General features: G+C 45.2%; 1 protein-coding gene across 1 annotated transcript in view; it reads right to left on the bottom strand.

The window, feature by feature from the left end:
- The window catches only part of LOC144095630 (tight junction protein 1-like), a 432906-nt gene that overhangs the window by 102271 nt on the left and 316265 nt on the right, over positions 1 to 14370 (bottom strand). The gene's annotated exons all lie outside the window — the stretch shown is intronic.

The following is a 14370-nucleotide window of genomic DNA, read 5'->3' as shown; positions in this document are numbered from 1 at the left end:
AATAAGGAAGGGCATCAGGCAAGGAGACATGATCTCGCCAATGCTATTCACCGCCTGTTTACAGGAAGTATTCCGAGGCCTGAATTGGGGACAGTTGGGGATAAGAGTTGATGGAGAATACCTAAATAATCTGCGATTCACTGATGACATTGCCTTGCTAAGTCACTCAGGAGATGAACTGCAAATATATGATCATTGAGTTAGATAGACAGAGCAGTATTGTGGGTCGAAAAATTAATATCTTGAAAGCCAAAATAATGTTCAACAGCCTAGCAAAGGAACATCAGTTCACATTTGGCAGTGAGGTACTGGAAGTGGTAAAGGAATTCGTCTACTTAGGGCAGGTAGTGACAGCTGATCCGGATCACAAGAGGGAAATAACTAGAAGGATAAGAATGGGGTGGAGCACATATGGCAGGTTCTCTCAGATCATGACTGTTTGAATGGCAGTTTGCCAATATCCCTCAAGAGGAAAGTGTACAACAGCTGTATTTTACCGGTACTCACCTACGGGGGCAGAAACGTGGAGTCTAACGAAAAGGGTTCATATTAAGTTAAGCACAACACAGCGAGCCATGGAAAGAAAAATGATAAGTGTAACGTTAAGAGACCGGAAGCGGGCAGAGTGGGTACGTGAGAGAACAAACGCGGGTCGTCAATGACATTCTAGTCGAAATCAAGAGGAAGAAATGGGCTTGGGCAGGGCATGCAATGCGAAGGTAAGATAACCACTGGTCCTTAAGGGCAACGGAGTGGATTCCAAGAGAAGGCAAGTGTAGCAGGGGGCGGCAGAAGGTTAGGTGGGCGGATGAGATTAGGAAGTTTGCAGGCATAGGGTGGGCGCAGCTGGCAAAGGACAGGGTTAATTGGAGAGACTTGGGAGAGGCCTTTGCCCTGCAGTGAATGTAGTCATGCTGATGACGACGGTGATGATATAAGCATGAGCCCATGGTATTAGTTAGTGAAGTTGTGTGGTGTTAATGCTTTATTGTTGCTCTTGTTGGTGACAGTTGAGTAGGGTTTAAAGCTGTGTGTTCTTACTATAGGCAGATCTGTGTGATCTTGCAGGATCACTTAATGTAGCTTGCATGTGTTTTCCTAAATTTTTCGCATGTGCTTAACATTCAGAAACTGTTGCTTAACCACCACTTTTTGTAACTTTTCAGAAAAGTTTAAAATTAAGGATATTATACAAATGGTTTATCAAATGAAATATTTTTTTCGCTGTTATCAGGGCAGCTAATGGTTCCAGCAGCTGCTCGTCCAAGAAGCTACTGGTCCTAGCTGCTAATCGTACCAGTAGCTAATGGCCACAGAAGCTACAGGGAATGGGCCAAAAAGTGGTTTGAACTGGGACCGTTAAGAGCCCCATTTTGGAGATTTTGACCTAAGGAAATAGACTCTGGTCTTTGTTTTGTGTAGCCAGTGCTCACCGCCATCCCCATTACGTGAGCAACCAAGTGGTGACGATAAGTAGCGTGCACTGCTCTACGTATGCCATCACTGCTGCGTCCTGTTGTTTTGTGCTGCGTTTGTTCAAGAACTGTAGTAGTGCCACTTGGTCTGATGCTACAAAAGCAAAAGCTGCGGAGACTGCTGCATTTGGCATGAAGAGGCCACCGATCACATTGCAACGTGGAGCGTTGTGTCAACTGCCCTGTTGTGGTATTCCTCTCATGGCGGTTCATGTCTTATCATCTTGAAGCTTTCGCATGGTTCCACCAATATTCAAGTAACGTAGGTATTAGCTAACACGGTCAGCACAGCGAGTTCATTTATCGATATTGATTGCCGCAACACCTTCGTTACATGGAGTTCACATAAACACATGCTTCTAAGAGAGCGGCATTGGGGATTTGAGAGAACTGGTAATTTCCGTAAATTCACTGCATGGTAGTTCATTACATCCGGGTATAATTGCATATAAGTAAATAAATAAATCACATTAGCAGGGAGTGAATCTGCATTGCACACAAACAAAAGAAGAGACCCTACAAATGGTCCACACAGTCTCCTCCCACATCTTCAGCAAAAGTAAGTTCATGCAAAAGAACAGAAAGTTGGGTTATTTCTAAATATAATCACGTGCTCCTTAGTATGTCTATAGAATTAGTCACCAACTGAATTTTAGGACTTGACGGGACCCAAGAACTGGTCCAAATAATTTAACAGTCCAAAAAATACGTGAACTTGAAAGAAATCATTCTGCTAGAGAAACCAGTTCCAAAATCACAAAAATCGCCCTATCCTGCCTTCCATCTGAAGGCGATAAATTGAACTTTATTCAAGCCAGAGTTAATCTTCGTGCCTGCCCCACCCCATGTCACCAATACCGGACAATGTGATGCGGTTACGGGTCGTGCCATGAATGTACTGCAATGCACACCCTTCGCTGTGCCATGTAAAGCAAAAACAGTGCATTTTGCGGGGCAATGACAGTCGCAAGAACCGAGAGGGTACCCACAGGAAGAAGCGAGATGAAGCGGGCACCCATATCTGCCCCACACTACATGCAACATCTTTCAATGCCAGTGCCATTGCCGTTGCTCAGATGTGCCTGGAAGCGTCACTGAAGAAATCATGTTGCCATAAAGTTGAGGAAAGCTTTCAAGCCCAGATTTGGAAGTTGGACAAAGCAGGCTCTCCAATGTCAGTCTTAAGCAGAGTAGCAGAAGCTTTGCTGCGAAAATTAAAGAACGTAGTAAAAAAAGTGACCAAGATGAGGACACCAAAAGCAAAAGTAGACCGGTTGTCATCCCATACACCCATAAGGTGGCGCACAATTTGAAGCATGCGGCGACAAAATATAAGGTTCCTGTGGTTTTTTCCACCCCAAAGAAACTGGCTGCCTTGTGCGTTAAAACTGATCCCAACAAGGTAAACAAAACTGAATGTAAAAAGAGACATGCAGCTCCGCTTGTTAAATGTGCCGTGGGAGTCGTCTATCAGATTCCTCTTACATGCGGAAAGAAGTACATCGGACAAACCGGCCGCTGTATTAACGACCGATTAGCAGAAAATAATCGGCATTTACAAAATGGTACTGGTTCACATTTGCCGCATCATTGTAAAGCCTGCGGAGACGAAAGAAAGATTAAGTGCGTAGCAATGCTGGAAGAAATGAAGGTTTTAAAGAGAAGTAAGGACCAGACAGCCCGTGAACTGTAGGAGGCCTTCTATATTAAAAGCAACTGAAGTGATTGTGTTAGTGCCCCATCTATCACCATTTATAAGAATGAAGCTGCTTTTTTAGATACATGGGAGTGAGATATGTGTGTGCCTCACCTACCTTTTATCCACTTTTTTTGTAAAACCCTCGCGCGCATGTGTGGTTCTTGCTACCGATCTTGATTGTTGTCCTTAAATTCATTCGCATTTGCTGTGAATAAACAGTTGGAAGTTGTGCCTGTTCCATCTCGCTTGCTATGTGTCGTCTTTTTCGGCGCTACAAACCATTTCTGGAAACGTTTAATGCATATTTAAAGTCATTATGGGCTGCTACACGGGAACACTTAATGTCATCAGGTTCGAATGAGTTTGGGAAACTCATTCACATTCGATTTCAAACTGAATATACACTCTGGACACTAGATATGCAGCAGCGATGCAAAAAAATAATGCGTGCGCTGCCAAAGTTGGAAATTATATTCATATAGCTCTGCTTAAAAAATGTTAATTTCGGTGTGAAACTATTCACACTAGAAATTGTCATACAAGGCTATTACTTTCGGTCTCAGCAGCAGCCAACAGCAGCGACCGAGCAAGAAGAAAGGCCCTGCCAGCGACCATCGATCATTTTGGGTTGAGTGTTTCTTGTTGGTTGGCGTTCCATGTACATTTAGATTGGAATTACTTAAAGCTGTAACTCAACAATTCACCTGTGGGAAATAATTTCCACTCTCCGCGTGTCACCGTGCTTTGCCGTGCCAGCCGTTTTGTAGGTTGCATTTATCGGATTCGTGGTTGACTTTGTACTTATATGGCACCTAGATGAGTAGGTGTGCTGACCGGCGGGGGAAGCGTACGCCCTTTTTTCGTGATGCAGCGGTGGCGCCACTAGCAAAATCCCTGTTCGCGCCTGCTTCTTGCAGCCTTTGATATGCATGTATGAAGACGACTCACTGTATTACTATCAATATTACTGCGATATATTACTTTATTGAGAGTAACCTGCATAAAGAAAAAAAGATGTATATTAAAGTGTCAGGGATGCAGAGTTTGGAATATCTGACTCATTCAGCTGAGCTGTGATAGATACAGTATGAATTGCCCCCGAGTAGCACATTGAATAGAAGGATGTGAATATAAAACAGCTATGCAGAGTTGGCTTACAAATCAATGGCTTTCTAGAACGGCTTCTTGGTGTAGACTCTTATGAAGACCAGAAAAAGCTGCTAGCACAAACTGCACTTGAGCAGTTCCTCTGTTCTATTCCTTCAACTCTAAAAGATTGGGTTCAGGACAGGCCAGATGTAAAAACTGCACCAGTGGAGGCTAATTATGCAGATCTGTATTGCCCCAGACATGGAAAGAAATTTGATAATGAAAAGCGTAGCTTCGCCCAAAGGCACGAGTGGGGAACCGTTGGTCCGTTATCTAAAAGCACAGTGTTCGACAGATGTTCCACCTTCAAGGAAAGCATTGGATTCAGACAAGCAAAAGCTAGAAATTAAGTTGTTTGAAGCAAGAAAGCCTATTCCTTTGTAATTGTAACAAGTGTCACCAACCGGGTCAGGTGGCTTCAGGCTGTTGTGTGCCTAGAGTGTCCCCGGTTAACATGTGCATGGATAAGGCAGAAGACCCGCTTGTACGACAAAGAAGTAAATGGCCAGTCTTGCAAGGCTTTGAGAGACAACGCAGCCACGCAAGACCTGGTTAATTCCTCGCTGGTGAAGCAAGATGGTTTCACGAGCGACTGCGTGTGGGCTCGTCAGGCCCTGGAAGATCGTACAATGGGCTTGCCTCTAGCCAGAGTAAAACTAGACGGGCCTTTTGGTGTAGCAAACACTGAGGTGGCAGTGTCCGACGGGGTATTGCCCAGCTGTCCGTACATTCTTTCAAACAGAATGGCAGGCAGCTCAGTGACTTGGGCATCTCACTTAATATGAATCCCATTCTAGTAGTCACTTGCCTCATGACGACAGCGAAAGGCTCCGGGCTGCAACCCTCGTGACGAAGGCAGGAGCTGATAAGCCAAATAATGAAACAGCAGAAGTGATTCCGGAGGATATGTTCAAAGAGGCGGACGTAGCCATGCTGGTTTCACTGGAAAGCGCAAACTACCAAAATCTGGTAAAGGTTGATAAGTCCACGCTTATCAATGAACACGATGATGATGATGAATTTTTATGACATCTGTGGCCAAAGAGCACCATCGCACAAGGTTGTTTCTCCTACTCAAGGTGGGGTCAAATACCCATTTCCCAAGCATTTCACCCTAAAGAAGCCGAGCACCAGGCAGGGGAAAGCTTGTGCCCATTGTATCACCAGTGGGTACCCGGCGGCACCGGGGATCGAACCCTACACCTCCCGCATGCGAGGCGGATGCTCAAACGACTAGGCCACCGCGTTTATCAATGAACAGACCACGGACTCAATGCTAGGAATTTGTCGAGATAGCCTGGGAAAAAAACGTAACACCGAATATCTTGTTTTATGTAAAGAACGACATTATATTTATTGCCACTTGAAGAACAATGGTGGGAATGAAGTAGACCAGCTGGTAGTTACATACAAGTACAGGCGTGACCTCTCGGAACTTGCTCATAAGGAAGGACAGTTGGGGCACTTAGGAATGGCAGAGTATTATTGGCCCGACTGCTTCAAGGATGTTGACAAGTTTGCTCATTTGTGTGACACGTGCCAAAGGATGGGAAGACCAAACGAGCGACGAAAGACGCCCCTTAACCTAGTGCCGATAATTACAGAACCCTTCAGGAGGCTTGTGATAAACCTCGTAAGTCTACTACCTACCACTAAGACTGGTTATAAGTATCTATTAGGGGTGTGCGAATATCGAAATTTTCGAATACGAATCGAATACGAATATGAAGAATAAATGGCTTCGAATATCGAATCGAATATCGAATATCTGGTCAGCACAAAAAATAAATTCAGAAAAGATAACCAAGCAAAAACTGTTGCTGATATTTTTTTTCAAAATAGTGTATGGCGTTTTCAATTGAAATAAACAAAACTAGACTGCCTGAGCACCGTATAACAAAAAAACATGATGTGTGCAAAAATGTATACTACTTTACTGAACTGCATAACAGTATCCAACCTGCAATGTGGTAAGGCAAAATGCAATCCATAACATGACAAGACTGGAAACAAAAATAACATGATGGCTAGTAAAACCTCATTAATTCGGAGTTCGAAGAACCGACAGAAATGCCCAGGTTATTTGAAGATCGATTTATAAAATGCCGCGCGGCTCCGAAAAAAACAACCAAAAACGCTGTGGTCTTATGAGGCGGCTCTATCGTGTAAACACCTGCAATCCCGTGACGAGCACAAAGTTTCGGCGGGCTGGAAGACATCGCGAGATAAGCGAGATGGGAACGTGAATTGACGTCGGAATGGCGAGACTGTTTCTAAAAAAGAAAAAAAAAATGACGAGTGACATGTCAGTCAGCATCTGAAAGCTGCACGGTGCTGAGATTGGGCTACTGGCGAATGTGCGGGCCGACAGTTGCCATTGCAATGGGCGAGTGGCCAAGCTCAGAAACCAAAACTATGCGGCCAGGTTATTTTTTTGACCTAGTGACAGGGGACCTCCGAACATTGTCACGCCTGCCATTAGGCCCACTTAAGAGGTGCATGGGTTACAGTGCACCATGCAATACGGGGGATTTTTACAGGACCGCTTGCCCTGTTGTGACACCTCGACTCGCCCCTTTGGGAGCCTCGCGCGAAATTCCGCAAGCAGGCTTTCCCGCATAGCGTAGTTCACCAAACCAATATGGCGGTGGTCACACGCTCAGAGAGTTAAGGTGACAGAACGAATGCCATGGGTGTGGGAATTCATTACATAACATATTACGGAAAGATAACAAAATAGATGCGCTTTCGTGTTGCAATTATTAGAAGCGGGTCGCCCCCCATGTTCGCAGCACGCGTGGTATGTGGGAAAGCCCACTTGCGGAATTGCGCACAAGGTCAAGCCTAGCGGCATCGGATTGCGATCGGTCCACGCGATAAACGATGGAGAATAAAGAGAACAGGACCTTTATATTGTTTTCCTGGAACTTTAAACTCTATATTCAGATAATTTGCAAAGATATTGCGCTTTTGCAACAATCACATTTACGAAAGTCGGCGCGGTATACGATCGCTGCCGGGTAATCGGGAATTTTCGAATATTCGGAAATTCACGAATATCATTTCTCGAATACCAATATGAACCAAATATGAAACATATTCGATTCGTATTCGAAATTTCGAATATTCGCACACCCCTAGTATCTATTAACCATGGTCTGCCCTGCTAGCAAGTGTCCAAAAGCCGTGACTATCTTCTGTCGGGGGGTAAACAGTTTGCTAACAATTTTCTCTCGGATCAGGTTCCCAACTGAGATTCAATGTGACCTGGGTAGCGTTTTTACTGGTGCCTTAACAAGCAATTTTTTTCAAAGGTGTGGCACAATTCTGCGCAGTTCGGTAAACCACCCAGAAAGTAATAGAGCGGAGAGAACGCATTCGGTCATGAAATGTATCCTCAGGGCCTTACGCCACCAGCTGTTATGTTTCTGGACGATTCGATGAACGATGAGCAAGCGGCGACACTGAACTTGTCAGGAATGCTCAGGGTGAGCAGAAAAAAGACTGGGACTTGGCTTTGCCGGTTATACTTTTCGCTCTGCAAACCGTCGCTCATGAATCCATAGGCGAAATGGTTTATGGAAAAAACATTCGTTAGCCTTTCTGTTTGTTGTGTGAGGGCTGGGAACATGAAGCCGAGAAACTCATGGTAACACAGTATGTACTCTCACTACTGAACCGCCTCCACAAATCTCGAGAGCTGGTTGAAGCAAATCTAGAGAAAGCTCGGTCTGCTAGGGTTAATAAATTGGAAGTGCAGTGGGAGGGGCCAGCGACGATCCAGCAGAGACTATCTGAGACCATGGTCGGTCTTGAGGGGGGTGCGCGCTCTCTTTCTTACGGCCTTTGCAATGGGGTCTGTTTCCCCTTCCTGTCACACCTCGGTGGGCTGGCCACTGCCCCATCGCTCCGCCGCTGCGAAGGAAAACGCGCGCTCGTTCCCAGTTCGGCTGCATCAGTGGTGACCGTGAGACCTTTATATTTCACCCATTATGCGTAATCAGCCTGCCCCCCGATTTGCCATGTCAGAAATCTGAAACAACGGATTAACGTTTGCGCACGCTCTCCTTAAGCCCTACTGTGCATGATGGAATGTATTCTTCAAGCACAAGCATCAACATGTTCTACCCTTATATTTGGCTAAAAAGCAAGCCTATAAAACAGTGTAGTTTGTCTTCTGGCAGGTCTGAATGAGTGTGTAGAATGATATGCACTTAGATGGCAAGTTTCAAAGAGTAAAGGGTTCTGCAGTGTAAATATAGCTCCTGAAATTTCAAGTGCAGCTGCTTCAGTTTTGCCCCACAGTGGCATTAGCAAGAACTTGTGGTGCTCTCCAGGAAAGTGCATCATGTGATTCATGAAAAGAACAGGCATTTTGAAGTTTGCAGTCATCCTAAGACTGCCCGTCCCAGCCAACGACAACACAAAAATTACGACAGTTGCTGACAGTAACTGCAAGCATGAACTGCTCTGTCTCAATAAAATCGGCCTTCACGAGCAAACTTATCTGAGAGGCAATGACTACCAGCATTGCATAGTGTATTCTCCTGCATTTCTGCAGCCTCCTCGTCGTTTCTGGTAACCCTCCCAAGAGCATTCCTCACGTGATTCAGGAAACGAGGCAACACCCCATAAGAATATTTTGTGCAACCTAACATGGCTCCATTAAACCTCAAAGCAATATGTTATGCCAGCTGGCTTAGCTTGGAATGTAGGGAACTGAAAATTAAGGTTTGCGAAGCTTACATGTTAATAAATGTCACTGAATTTAAGAGAATCGTTGGCACTGGACATTAAGCTGCATACTCTGCGATCTTCCTTTACAAAGATATTTAAATGAAATATTTTTAGGTAGCTTCAGGACACATCGCAGATTGAATGCATATGTCAACAAGAAAAAAGGGTGCTGCTTATGGTAGCTTAAAGGGACTATGCAATAAATTAATTTAGATTACGTAAAGCAGACGAGAGATAGGCATTCGATCACTCGTCACCCGAGTGCAAGAATTTTTGAACAGTGACGTCTTTGTTCCACGATTTTAGTTCCAAAATCGGTCACTACGACCACACCAATCGGCCCGCGAATTTTGAAAAACACGGTTTTTAAAAGTTCATAATAAATTGCCCGCTCAGTTCTGAAGACTCATACTTAGTGTGAATGCTTCTTAGCATCATTTCTAAGCATTGAAAACATTTACAAGTGACTTTTTATTCGTTGCATAGTCCCTTTTTATTCGTTGCATAGTCCCTTTAAGTCACTCACTGGACATAATTTTTGAAATTGCAGTAATCAGTAAGCGTCAATATCTGTTGCAGTACACGCAACTTGTACTGGTTGGTTCAGTTACGTTCTGCTGACATTAGGCAGGCCAGAATGACAAGTAAGCTTGCATTTAACTCAAAAACTGTTTATTGGGTGAACTCGTGTCCTCAGACGGAAAGCAGTTCGGTGCCGGCAAAAAAACAAGTGCTCTCAACATCAACTAAGGTCAGAAGGCTAGTCGCTCTCGGCCTTGCAAAATTTTAAGGTGACAAGAAACTTGAAACATGAGATGCTTACGACAAACTTTGGTCATCGAAGAGAGACTTGTGTGGCTACAGTCATTCCAGAAAGATCTGGTGGCCTCTTTGACAAATAAAGCGGGAAGGCCATATGTCAACTGCTTCAAGCAGAGAACAATGCAAATTACTATGCTTCGTGACACTTGCTCACACATTAGTAGTTAGTATTCTTTTGAGCTACCGATACAGGCCTCTCATTTAAGGAAGTTGTGATGTATATATGAGGATAAAAGCGATATCAGCGTAATCAACTATATACATCTCCCAACAATAAATTTATTTGACAGTTAAACGTTAGAGTACATGCGTCTCTCAAGCCACCAGCTAATAACGGCGCTATCGCATTTGCAGCTCACGCTCGTAGAGACTTTTCTCCACGATATAGTTGATGGGATTCATATTTGAACAGCGCAATAAAACAACGGGACACAACGAAGAGAGGACACCACAAGCGCTGACTCGCAACTAGATTTTTAATTCACGTCAAAGCATCTTAAATACTAAGAACGCCAAACACAAACAAGAGGGAAAACCAAAAGAAAAAGACGCAAAGCTGCTAATCATGCCCACAAAGGTGACAATCAGCACGAGCGCGAGACTACACATCTTGGCCGGATAAGAACATCATCTCTTTATCAGTTAGTGTGACAGAAGGATCACTAATGCAGCTATCAGGTGCCAAGCGGATGTGAAAAGTCTTTTCACATCCGCTGAAAAGCCTTTTTTGAAAAGCTGAAAAGAAATGGAAGAGTGATTCCTCCTTTTAAATGTTTGTAAGAATCTGTGCACATGTTGACTGTTTTGAGGATACAAAGCTTAAGCATCTGCGTTTTGTTTTCTTTGCTTTTGGTGCTGCGCTCACCATGAACCATCGGGGTACAGCGCGGAACCAGGCGAAAGCCACCCACTGTCGCAGATGCAGGTGGGGAGCAAGCGATGGGACCGTCGCACCTTTAGCAGCAGACAGCGCAACTTCCGGAGAAAAACTCCCATTGCTTCCGCAGCGAATGCAAAGGCCGTAGGAAAGAGAGTGCGTGCCCCCTTCGAAAACGGTCGTGCCAAGACAAACTATGTCGTAAAACTTCCTGGACGCTGTAAAGAGGTTTGCACATATCACTGCAACTTAAAGAAGCCCTACCTGCAAAGGGTATAAGTCATCAGCATCGCAGTAAATTAAACAGAGGAAGTTCAGGCTCATATTCCTGACTTGTGGAAAACGAATGGAATGTTGACAGCCAGCGAAATTCTGGAGGTTATGACTCATGCAAAACAACTTAGTCGGGATCAACTAGCGGATGTGACTGCCTTAGTCAAAAAATACCAGAATCTGTTCTCCACAATTCCCGGAAAGACCAACCTAGTCCAGCATGATATTGAAGTGGCCAGACAGTCACCAATTCAGTGCAACTCCTGTCACTTTTCCTTATGTCAAGAAAATCTTTTAAAAGATGCTGTAGACCAAATGCTTGAACAGCAGTTAAATAAAAAAGGAGAGAGTGATTATGTGTCGCCTATGACTGGAAGAGAACCCCGGCAAAGATCCACGTCCCTGTGTGGACAACCGGAAGTTAAATGCCATTACTGTAACTAAGGTCTACCGATACCAAATACTGAAGCCTGCATTGAGAAAGTAAGCACGGCAAAGTACATTTCAGCCATTGATCTTGTCGGGACATGCTGGCAAGTACCACTTACTGAACAAGCGAGCAACCTGGCAGCATTCATGACCCCGTCGGTGTCTTCAAGCCGCTTGTTCTAAGTTTCGGTTTAAAAAATGCTCTATATACATTTTGAAGGCTAATAAATCAGGTTCTGGCCAGAACAGAGGCTTTAGCAACGATATAGCAATTTTTTCAGACACATGGGCGGACCACATCCAACTTTTGCAGCAGATCTTCTCCTGCTTGCAAGACGCAGGGTTAACGGTTAAGGCTGCGAAGTGTAAATTCGCTCGTAATGAAGTAGAATATCTTGGTTATGTCGTCGGCCAGGGAGTAAAATGACCACAACAAATTCAGGTAATCAGAGAGTTTCCTTTGCTGCAATTACTACCACCAGTACAATCCCCCGTTCTCGGAAGAGGCAAGTCCACTAACGGATGCCCTCAAGAAAGATGAGCCCAATAACATTGTGTAGTACAATCGTAAGTGTCAAGCGTTTGAGTCCCTGAAGCTGGCATTGATAACTCAGCCTGTGCTGGCCGCCCCTGACTACGCGAGGCCTTTCTTGGTGCAATGCGACGCTAGTGACAGAGGGATGGGCGTGGTACTAAGCCAAGGAAACAAAAAGGGGGAAGAACACCCTATTTTACTTGCCAGCAGGAAGCTTACTTCGAGGAAGCAAGCTTACAGTACTATTAAAAAGAATGCGCTTGCCTGGTGTGCACTGTCGAGAAGCTCGGGCATTGAATTTATTCTAATTACTGATCATCAACCATTGACATGGATCCAGCAACTGTCTCAAAAGAACAGCAGATTGTTCCGGTGGAGTTCAACTCTCCAGGAATATGCTTTTGTGGTAAAGCATACAAGAGGTAAACTTCCTGCGAACGCAGGCTTCTTAAGTCGGGAGAGCATGAATAAGTACACCATTTTGTGTTCTTGTTTCTTCTTGCTCATCTGCATCATTGTACATAGTCTCATCATGCAATCATTCATGCTTACTTCTCTTTTCGAAATTTTTGCTACTCATTTTTTTTGAGGCTGTAAATCTAGTTGCCTTTAGGAAGCTTTTGGGCAGTCGAATGAGGCATTTGCTGATTCAACAAACAAAAGGCACTTTCGATGAATGGGATTGACGTTTTGGGCTCCTCAGTGGCTTCTGTGGGGCTTGGTTCTTGTTTGTCTCTCCGTCTACACAGCCGTCAGCCTCTTCCAAGAATGGGTCACCGGTTGGCTTCGGCCGAAGGTTCAAAGAGACACCGTTGGGGCAACCTTTGAATCCTGGGCAGTGTAATCGACAATCTTTTCAACGGCAGTGCAGTGCAGTCATACCTTCAGTGGCACGGAGGTTGTGACACTGATGCGTGGGTCCTTTCATGGTCATGCTACAACCTCTGCCAGATCCAGGAATGCTATGGCGATGTGCTGGTCCCTTCGTCTGTGGACTCCGCCGCACCGAATCTCGGAAGTGGGATTTCACCTGCACCAAACTTTTTGTCACGACGGGTTTTATGGAGCAGCGGTGTCGACTCAAGAACTTCATTGCTGTTGACGTTGACTTGCAACTGTCGGGGAGCTCTTCACAGCTGTTTGTACAACAGTGGAGTGGGAACTTGTTCAACTTGCGTGATGCTGCCCTAAAAGGGGGGGGAGCTGTTATGTTCTTCTGCTGATAACACCTTCTGTCACGCGGAACATCTTGTGTTTTCTTGCTTATGATGACGCGTATAAAAAAACGATATCGGGAGCAATGTAAGTGCCACAGCGAAGTGCTGCGTGTCCTTTTTCCTGCTTGGCTGCCGAGATAGAATAAAGGCATTCCTGACAAGCTGTGTTGCCGCTTGCTCGTCATATGTCGAATCCTCCAAAAACACAACACTATGTGTGACTTCCAGCGTGTACTAGTTACTGCTCGATTATCCCGTCTCCCTTATGCGCAGACCGGTTACAGCAGGTGCGCATTCGGCAGTTCGGCTAAGCGCACGGCATGTGCCCTGCGAAGTGTCTGAGTTCACATTCCATGCTTATACGCGTCTCCCGTCCGTGTAGCCCGCGCTCCAGTGCACGGCACTTGGGCGGGTAGCACACGTATATTCAAACTCTCAAGTGAGTGAGTGAATAAAGCGAAGCAGTATCGAGGTGGCAACAATGAACCGCGCGCACTCTCTTCAGTACAGCCGTGTGGGAAACGAGGCAAAGTGGAGGAACGCTCCTTCATAGAAACAGCTGAATGGCGTGCTTGAAGTTTATCAATCGTGTGAAATACTCAGGAGATATTGTCACCCAATGCACTCTCGCAGCAAGCACCCGAGATAGCAGCGCTGCAGAGTGGCCTGACAGCCGCTCCTTGCGCCGGACCCATGGGTCGCGTATTTTTGACCACGACTGTATGCGCCAGTTCCTCCCCATACCTCGCGCTTTCATCCGCCGTAGCACTGCGCTGTTACTTGTCGCCAACTAGGAGTGGAGAAGCACCTGATGCAGCAGCGCTCCGCCTACTAATTCCGCCTAGCGAACAGGCTGAAAAAGTGCAGAACTACTCTCCGAGCATCAACAAAAATGCTTCTAACCAGAAGCGACGCGCACGCCTTGAAATATTTGCATACACCAGTTGGTTTCGAAGGCAGCGTCACTTGGCGCAGTGTACGCGTGCAGCATTTTGCGTACACCCTGTGTCACTGCCGACTGCAGCGCCACCTTTGTTTACAAACATGACGCTTGTCTATACACCAGAAAATATGGAATTTGAAGCCAATAGTATTGTAGAGACATGTTCTCACCTGTTTTTAAAGGACTACACAACAATTTCTTGCACCCTTTATGA

Source organism: Amblyomma americanum, chromosome 6 (genome assembly GCF_052857255.1).
Source record: "Amblyomma americanum isolate KBUSLIRL-KWMA chromosome 6, ASM5285725v1, whole genome shotgun sequence".
Taxonomy (NCBI): domain Eukaryota; kingdom Metazoa; phylum Arthropoda; class Arachnida; order Ixodida; family Ixodidae; genus Amblyomma; species Amblyomma americanum.
This window is presented reverse-complemented; position numbering and strand designations above follow the sequence as displayed.